Source organism: Anser anser (assembly GCF_964211835.1).
Source record: "Anser anser genome assembly, chromosome: 24".
NCBI classification, from domain to species: domain Eukaryota; kingdom Metazoa; phylum Chordata; class Aves; order Anseriformes; family Anatidae; genus Anser; species Anser anser.
In genome coordinates, this window is record NC_139745.1 from 2,360,118 (window position 1) to 2,369,739 (window position 9,622).

The following is a 9,622-nucleotide window of genomic DNA, read 5'->3' on the forward strand; positions in this document are numbered from 1 at the left end:
CTCTCTTTTTTTTTTTTATTATTATTTTTTATTATTTTTCAGTGGGGCTGGTTGCTTTGCAGGAATTACCTTGCTCCCCGCTTCTGTTTGACAAGAGGATGCGACTCTCAGATACGCTTCAAACCTTGAAAAAAAAGCACAAGGGGCCGGAATACCTGCAGCCCCGGGCTTTGCTCTTGGAGTGGGGGAAGACAAAATGAACACCACCATGGCCAGTACAGGGGGAGCGATGGAGCCAGCTTGCCTCTTTGAGCACCAAGAAGCCACCTTTGGGTGCCTCGTGCGGCGCCGCCCCGGCCACCACCACCCTCCTCGGCTGCACCGAGCACGGCCGGAGACCTGACGGCTCCATGGTGTCAGTGGTGGAGGGGTGGCTGGAGAAGGGACCGTGCTTTTGGGTGGCTGGAGAAGGGACCGTGCTTTTGCTGGGTTCTCACTGTGACCAATAAACCTCGGCTTGCGCAGCCCCACCGGCGGCTCTGGTTTTCAGATGGCGCGGGACGGCGCTCGGTGGGGGCCTGGCAGGGAGGAGAAGGGGAAGCGGAGCAGCTGTTCGTGCTGGGGTGATGCCTGGCACAGCTCGGCCAGCCGTGAGACGCAGCAGCGAGGAAGAAGCAGAGGCAATAAATCGCAGGGGGTCTGCACCAGGCGGGGCAGAGCGGTGGCTCAAAGCGGGGCAGCTCGGCTGCTGCTCTGCTTCGGCGAGCCCCAGCACCAAGAGTTTCTGTTCCTTTTGTTGTTGCCAAACTCCCAGCACCAGCCACGGGGCCAGGGCTCAGCTCGGGGCGCCCGGCAGAAGACGCTGGGAGCCACCATCACCGAGCAGTGGTTTTTTTTCCAATGGTCTCCGGGGCGCAGAGCAGCAGGGCCTGATCCAGACCCCCAGCCGTGCCTTCGAGAATGGCTGGGGTTTGGAGCAAGCCCTCTGTGCAGAAAAGTCAATTAGATATTTCAATTAGTTGGCTTTTAATTAGCTGAAGCACTGCTCGCCGTGCAGTCAAGGCTCTTGGTTTTAATGATGGTTGCGATCTCGGTGGTGTCCCGTGGAGACCTTGGCTTCGCCCTTACAGCAATTTAAATTGGGAAACAACAAAAAAAAATCGGTTACTTTGACTCTGTTGCACCAAGAATTAAACTGCACAGACACAGAGATGCTTGGTCCCTCTCAGGGCATATAGGGCTTTATCACCCTGGTGGAGGCTGCAAGACAGCAGAGCTTCTTGTCATGTTAGGAATTTGATGGGCCAAACACATATATTTTATATATATATATATATATATATATATATATACACTCACATACATACACAGTTATATATATATATGAAATGAAATCCCTGTAAATTTTCGTTGCACTGCATCTGATGGCTGGGAGGGACTTTGTGATTGTGCCGAGTTGAGGTTTGGTGTCAGTGTTCAGTTCCTGAGCTCCAAACACCGACCTGGACTGATTTCGGGGTAGGGAGCAGAGTCCCTGTGCACAGGCCAGCTTTAATAATGCCAAATTTAGAGATGTCAGCCTCAAAACAGTCATCCTTTTGGCTGAGTTTGGGGAAGACTGTCCTGTTGGATGCCTGGGGTGATGATGCTGAAAGGCGGAGGGTGGTGTACGTGTGTGTACATACACCCAGAGGCATCATGCGTGCCAGCGTGAGGAAGAGGATGCTCTGAAAGGGGACCACGTGGCCGAGGAAGGCTGGTGCCTGCTCCAACACCGCTTTCTCTGAGCTGCTCGAAGGGGAGAGTTTGATGGCTGTGTGTGTCTGGTCCTGTTGGGATCACGCGAAGGGCCCCAGCTCTTGGTGCATGGCTGAAATCAAGCTTCATGGCATCGTGAGCTGGGCATGGCAATTATCAAGGCCACCCGAAATCACCGTCTTTTGGAATAACATGGACTTAATCTTTTGAGCTTACATTAAAAAAAAAAACAAACTCCCAGCTTAATCTTTTAAATGCTGCTTTTCTTAGCTGCTTCCCTAATCTTCTTCATTCCATTTTTTCCCCTTTAATAGTCTGAACTTCTACAATACAATTTTTTATTCACTCAAGCTTAACCTCAGCTCACTCAGCTGGTGTTAAGTTGTAATCCTGGCACTTAAATCCGTGCCAGTTCCACAAGTGAGGACAGCAGGCGGGGAGAGGAGGCTTCCTCATAGTCATTAAAAGCAGGAGACCACCATGGGCAATATAACGGTGAAGTCAATTAAACTGATAATTAGAACTGACCAAAGTCAGTTCATAGTCCGCTTCTCCCACGCAGTTGCTGCATTGCTCAAGGAATTGTATGGTCTCAAGGAGGCTTCTTTTGGGGTTTGGGGTCTGGTTTGTTCTGGAGCTAACCCCGATGGAGCCCTTCCTGCTGCCTGGCTCCCCAGCAGGGGCTGCAGCATCTTTGTGCTTTTGGGGCAATGCCCAGCACCAAAAACTGCAGCTTCCATCAGCTCTCTGCGATGGGGATGGGCAAACCCCAGTGACACCTCGGTGCCTGCTGCTGCTGCTGGGGTGGCCGGAGGCGGATGGGGGGGCTCCATCCAGCTTCTGCAGGGCTCTCCCCATGCCCTGGGGCTTGAGAGGGCTCCCTGCTGCTAGGACGGCTGGGGAGGAGGCGAGGAAGCATGGGGGGAGTTTGGAGGCAGCTGTTGGTTTGGTCATGGAGCAGGTTTTTAGGGAAATTGTCTCCAACAGTAGAAGGAGCATCTTGCCCATCAGCCTCTGGCTGAAGCCTGGCTGGTTTGGCACCGCTGCGGCCGTTCTGCCCCGTCCCCAGCCCCGTGTCCCCGTGGGGCTGTCCCTGAGCACAGCTGGGGCAGTGCCCAGACGCGCTCGTCCCTCCAGCTGTGCGCCTGCAGGAGGATGCCCCAAAGAGCCCTGGGGTGCAGAGGAGGGACGTTCCTCTTGCTTTTCCCTGCCTTTAGTGTGCCTGTGAGATGGCAGAGCCGAAGGAAGAGCCTTTGCTGTGCCAGCTTCTCAATTTTAGGAGAGCAAGGGGACGGAGGTGGCCCCAGCTGGTGGCAGCACCCAGCCCCGGGTGGGTTTTGCAGGCCTGGGAGTGGGTCACCCTCTCCTTCCTCTGTGATCTCTTTGCGTTTGGACCTTCCAAAAATAAGCAGCAAGACCTGGCACATATTGCTTTGCCTCTAAATTTCCCATTCCCTCCCTGTTTTGCCTGATGGGTGGGTGACAAAGACCCCCCATCTTTGCTCCATGCAAACCTTGGCTCCTGTTCCCAAGATTTATCCAACCTCTGCCAAGAGCCACCAGCACGGAGCCTGTACCGGGAGTGAACCCATCAACTAAAAACCAGAAAAAAATATATTATTATTTTTTTCCCTACCACCCTTTTCATGGTTATAGCAGTTTCTGGGCTTGGAGCTATCCAGGAGGCTCCGGCAGCTCCCAAAGTGACGTGGGGTTTCCACCACTGAAACATTTGTCTGATTAACCGGTGTCACGGCTGCGCTCGAGGCGGCGGGGATGTGTGTGGCGTGCGTGTATGTATGTATATATATGTGTATGTAATTAATATATATGTATATATGTATATACGTGTGTGTGCAAAGCACGCACGCGTGCACAGCTTCAATGCAAACTGCACCTCATGGGGAGGACGGGGTGCTGGGGGTGCAGGATTTGTCCCTGCGCTCCTAGCTCCTTCCTTCACTCCAGCTATGGGAACGAGGGCCGGATCCTGCCCCCTCGGCTCTGCCAGGGCTGGGGGAAGGAGCGCTTTGCCGCCTGCCCCGTTCCCTGGCCGGAGCCGAAACGGAGCCCGAGGAGGCAGCGAAGCCCCAGGAAGGGCGACGAGGCTGCGCGGCTCTGCTTCGCCCCACGTACCTGTGCCTGCAGCTCCGCGGCCGCACCCACGCTCCGGCTCCATAGGGACGTCTCTGTCTGGAGCACGCATAGTTTTGGGCTTTGTTTTTTTTATAACTTTTTATTATTTTGCTAAAAAATTAAAAAAAAAAACCTCACCCTAGGAGATGCCCACGCAATGCCCAGATTTACCCCCCCCCCACCTTGCAGACAGCTCCATCGCTGCATTTCCAAAGACCTCAAGGGTACCAGCGACCCTTCGTGCGTCAACCACCCCTGCTCTGGGTCCCCCTGGTCTAAGTCATAAATGTACAGCCGACAATCAAACCCGACAGAAATGCTGACTTTAGAAAAAAATACGTATCCATTGCCGTTTGATAGAACTTTTTAAAAATCACGTGCTTATCTCTCGCTAACGCTCACCACCATGTTGCCAGGATAAATCACCGCCCATCGGTTCTTCTGTAAATAAACACGAGACATTCTTGTATAAATTAAAATGAAAAAAAAGAAAAAAAAAATTCATTGATATATGTCCAAAAAATATCCCTTTCCAGAAAATTTAAATAATTCAAAGAAAAAGGAAAACCTAACAACAAGTGAGCCCCACTTTACTTTTTCTTTGGAGCTGGTTTAAATTCCCAATAGGAGAATGAAAAATCTTTAACAGTAGAAGAAAACTACGAGTGTTTTACCTTTCAATGAATATGGGAGGGAAAAAATGCATGTAAATATTTTTAATAGGAAACATATCTTACACAGAACTTCTTTTTGTATGTACATAACTCTTCTAGAGTTTAGTACTTAAATTGCTTCATAGTGTCTGTTTAAAAACAAAAAATAAAATAAAATGTTTGTTAATTGTTTTTGTTCTTACTCAATGGCCAAAACTTTAAAAATAATAAAAAAGACTATAAAAAATAATCTTTGCCAATGGATCTAGCACTGTAATGGTACTGTCTATTTTTTTTAATTATTTCTGTGCTGTGCCCATTTATAAAAGGAAAAAAGAAAAAAAAAAAAAAGAACAAAAAATAAAGTCATTTAAACATTATCTGCCCAGGGCTTCGCCTGCTTCTTGCTGCCGACCGCCTGCCCCGGCTTTTTGTCGTGCCGAGGGGCTGCGGGCGAAGGGAGATGTCACTCGCTCTCGGTGTGATGCTGTCAGGCGAGGGCTGGTGGATAATTAATTAAAGGTCTCCATGGCAACGCTGCAGGGATGCTGACGAGCCGGCAGCAGCGGGAGCCACACCGGCGATGCCCGTTGGTGCAGGACCGGGGTGCAGAGGGGCAGCGAGCACTGCAGGTGTCCCCAGCTCTGCCGAGAGCCGGGCTGCGGCCACCGTGTCCCCAAGGGCCACCGCTGTCACCAGCGAGTGGCTGAGCACTGGGAGCTGCTGGGGGTGAGCCCACAGCAAAGGGGCTCCCCATCCCTGGGGTGTCCTGCTGGGGTCTTCCCACTGTCCCAGGTCCTTGGGGGTGCCTGGCTCGGAGCTCCCTGCCATGCCCAGCTCTCCTGCTCTGGCCACGCGCCTCTCCTTGAGCAGAAGGTGGAAGGAAGCATCCTCGCCTGCTGGCCTCGGGTCCCGCTCTCCTTTCCAAAGCAATTCCTGGAAGCGAACGTGGTGAGAGGTTTGGCAGCGATGTGCTGGCCTCCGTCAGGAGCCTTGGCTGTGTTTAACCAGCTCTCTTGCATTGCAGGGGACAGACCTCCACGGGTGCAGCGTTGGTGCTGAGAGGCAGGGCAATGCCACTGCCGGCGTGGGCTGGGGAGCCCGGCAGGTCCCCATCACCCCCAGCCCCTGTGCACGTCCCAGAGCTGCTCTCAGTGTCTCACTGCCTCCAGAAGCATCTCGCATTCACCAGTGCCACCCATTCGGGCTGTCAAACCGTCCCCAGGCCCAGCAGCAAGGACTTCAGCCAGCTGCTGTTACGAGCTATGGGAATTACTGCTCACAGGGAGGTGTTGGTATTCAGGCTGGAAGCTTGGGACAGGCTCTAATTATAGCCCCATTCCTTGTTTTTTTCCCCCCGAACAGCTGTATGGAAATGTTCCCTTCCCACAGCACCCTTGCAGCCCCCCAGGATTTAGGAGGACAACCCCAAACAGCCCCAGTGGTTTGTTGTTGTTGTTGTTTTTTTTTTACAGCAAAATGGGCTCGCTGTGAGCGACCCATCATAAATCTCCACGATGAGTCGAGCACCCAAGAATAATAACCTATTTGGGGCTTCCCTTTGCAAATTGACAGGTGGAGGGCACTAACCCCTTCCTGGTTCACAGGCTTTTGGGCAGCCACACGAGAACAACACCGATGCTCAGCTGAGTGCCCAGTGCTGAACACCTCGTGGGACACCGCTGGGGAAGGTCCTCAGGCACCAGCCCTGAACAAGCATGGAGATTGTCACCACTGTCTGGGCAACCTGTCCCCAAAGTCTCCAATAACTGGGACAATCATTGAGTCTACGCTTTAAAAAGATGTTTTGCCAAAGATGCCCGTTCTAGGGGTAAAACACCCTGATCATGAGGACTCCAGCTCAGCCTGAGCTTGGGGAGGGGAGACCCCGGCTGATATGCAGCTCCTGGAACCCGAGATAGGAATAAATAACCCTAAAGCAATAATGACAATCTCATTAGCTGAAATACAGCAATCCCTTCCAGTCAGTTTTAAGAGATTTCTGAAAGCACTGAAATGATTTGTTTGGTACTAACGGGCTCCAGATGGAGTGGGAAGAGGCTCTCAGCCTTCAAAGGAAAGAATTAAATAACAGCAAGCCAAAGGGTTAATGTTGGGCTTGGCTTTTCAGGCACTTTGATGATGGGGGCTCTCACAATTTGCTTGCCCAATGTCTGGGAAAAGGAATTGGAGGACATGGGACGATTTGTATTGAGGATGAGAGCAATGAGCAGTTCGGAGAGGATGGGAGGGAGCAGCTCCCACGTCTGCTCCCATGATCAGGGCAGGACAATGAAGCAGAAAGGCAGCAAGGTCAAACCTGGCACCGAGGTCCACGTGGGGCAAGGATCAGCCCCAAGGGCTCACCAAGTCACAGAGAAGCACAGATACAGGCAGGGTGCTAAATCAGGACTTAAGGCATGAGCGAGCCACCAAGGCGAGATGTTTTCAAATCACCTAAAGCCTATAAAACGTCTTAAAAACCTGGCTGAGCCAGCTGGAAACATTTGTTCCCTTTGAATACCCATGAAGACACTTCCAAGAAGGTGTGAAGAGATGAACCAGGGTGCTTCGAGACTCCCAATTTGCTTTAAATACTAGAAAAATATTGGATGAAGTAATCACACTGCTTGGAAGCGCCCTGAAGAAAACAAGGACATCGGTCTTGACGGACTTGTCAAGAACTGAGGCATCAAATCAATCAAACGTCCTGTGGTGAGCGGGAGCCCTGCTCTGCGCAGTGACAAGGACCCATCTGTGTCAAACACGGTCAGGCCAACGAGGTTTTGTCTCACAGGGGACCTTTGTCTACATGCAGTTATTGTCGGATGGGTGAAAAACCTGTTGGTGAGGTACCCAGGGAGAGGTTATCAGCAGCCCCCTGTCAAAACAGACGTATGGATTGAGCGGGCATCCAGACAGGGGCTCTCCTGGGGGCAAATGCATTCAATATTTTCATTAACGGTTGAATGATGACATAACAAGGATGATTACTGAATTTGCAGATGATACCTCGCTGGAAGGGACAGCGAGTACGTTGGAGGACAGGGCTGGAATGCCAAATGATCCTAATAAATCGGAGAGATCAAATGGAAAATATCACCTCCATGATCAATCAAGAGGTCGGTACAACCAGAGGATAATTTGCCATGGTCTATCCAAGAATCCAATGAAGAAACCTTGAGAAGGTAATTTGTCCTGCCTGTCCCTTTGCAGAACACAGCAGGGTTCAAGAGATTTACTTCAAAGCAGCCTAATGTAGCCTAAAAATTGGGACGTAACATTTACTGAGATGCAAACGAAGGCACTGTGCCTCCCTGTGATGCAGAGCCAGCACACTCACAGCGGACCGGCACGGCGTGGCTCCGTGTGCCGTGTCCATCCCCTCGCTTCATCCCAGGCCAAGTCAGCACCTGTGGATGAGTGAAGTCCTCGGAGAGCCACCAGCCAGGAGGTGTCCCCGCTGTCATCACCCGTGGCCCCAGGAGGTGGCTGCTGCAGGCACGGGGCTGCTCTCCAGCTCAGGGAGAACCCATCTGGCATCCACCACCCACAGCCACCCCGCTGGTGGCTCTTGCTTTCTGATGTGCAGAAAGCTCCAGGGCTCCCTCACCGTGGCGTCAGGCCAGCAGGCCATCCCGTTTTCTAGCACAGGTGTTACCAGCACTATCGCAGTGTAGAAGAGCCACATTCTGTGGCCACGAAAGACGCACTGGTATAACTGGGACAGTCCACCCGCAGGAACTCCGTTGCTGGATGTGGCTTTTTGCTGCCCACGGTGCTGTGTGTCTCTGCTAAGGCAGCATTTCAAAGGTGTAAGGGAGTCAGGTGCCAGATTCCAGGGACATTGGTGCCAAAGGATGCTGTGTATGGATGTCCCAGCACCCCCCAAAGCCTGGGCAGGTCCCCGGGGTGCCCAAATGCTCCAGCGTACCTGGATGCAGTGCCAGGGGTGCTCCTGCTGGATGAGGGCCATTGGGACGTGCTGGGAGGAGGGTGAGGCAGGGTGGGATACCCACCTATGCCTGGGGTTTGTGGGTGGAAACCGCCCCTGGGAGGCAGGCAGCGCTGCCAGGTCAGCCCCTTCTCAGCAAAGAAAGGAGGAGAGGAGAAGCCTCCTCCATGCCCACGGGAGAAGCAAACTCCAGCATCAGGAGGCTCCTCCAAGGTGTGCTGGCTTTAGCAAACCCCATTCCCCTCCTTCTTTGCAGAGGGGGCTGGGGACCCGGGCTGGGGCCATGGATTTCCCCCAAACATTCAGGTATTGAGGAATGAAGGCAGGGATGGGCTGTCATGCCTCAGCCCAGCGAGCACCCAGCCACCACCTGCTCCCACCCCGCTGCACAGACACAGAGGGTCCTCCCCTGCTCCCCTTCTCCCCTTCTCCCCCAGCTTCCTGGCAGCCCCGATGCCAAGTGCACAAAGCCCCATTTCACATCCCTCTGTACTGCTGTAAATAAAATAACCCAACATCCTCATTCCCTTCTTTCCCTTTTTCCTCCAAGCTCACCTCTGCAGCTCAGCAAATCCCACTCACCCATGCATCCTCCCTGGTTTTCTCTTTTTGTAGCTCCCAGACACTTTCCCCTGCTTTCCAAGGACAGGAAGTTCTTTTTAAAAAATGCAAAATAAAACCCCAGCAGAGAATGGCCGGATAAAACTCCTTGTCCTGGTCTGAGAGATGGGACTGCCTGATGGGAGCGATGGCTATCTGGGCATCGCGGACACCAGCGGCTCCAGAACGCCGCCTCGGAGTATTTTTGGTCTATTGTACAGGATTCAAGGCAAAGAGCAGCCTATTCCTGCTCTGCATGACGACATTTCCTGAGCATCAGCAGATATTAATAGTCGCTAACACAGCGACCTAATAAACCTTTCCTATTATTTACCTGCTTTGGGCCAATTGACATCTGTAAAGGCACCTTTGGGATTTGCTCCCGTGTCCCTTACCTACTCCAGACGTATTTCCTACCCTCTGCAAACCAGCCACTATTTTTCCCAGGGCTCCAGCCATCCCCGTGATGGGTGGACAGGACAGTTCGCCCTGTGTCCTACATGGAAGAGGAAGGAGAAGTCCATGGGGAGATATTTCCTCCCATAGAAAGGTGCAGAGAATGAGCATTTTGCCCAGGACT

At 52.4% G+C, this 9,622-nt stretch overlaps 1 long non-coding RNA gene across 1 annotated transcript; it reads right to left on the minus strand.

Annotated features, from left to right (window-relative positions):
• Positions 1 to 5: 5 nt before the first annotated feature.
• LOC310886188 lies at positions 6 to 9,437 on the minus strand. The gene is made up of 2 exons (XR_014575233.1): positions 8,998 to 9,437; positions 6 to 5,423 (listed from the first exon to the last, which is right to left on the minus strand). It is a non-coding gene; the product is annotated as an uncharacterized lncRNA (long non-coding RNA).
• Positions 9,438 to 9,622: the final 185 nt, after the last annotated feature.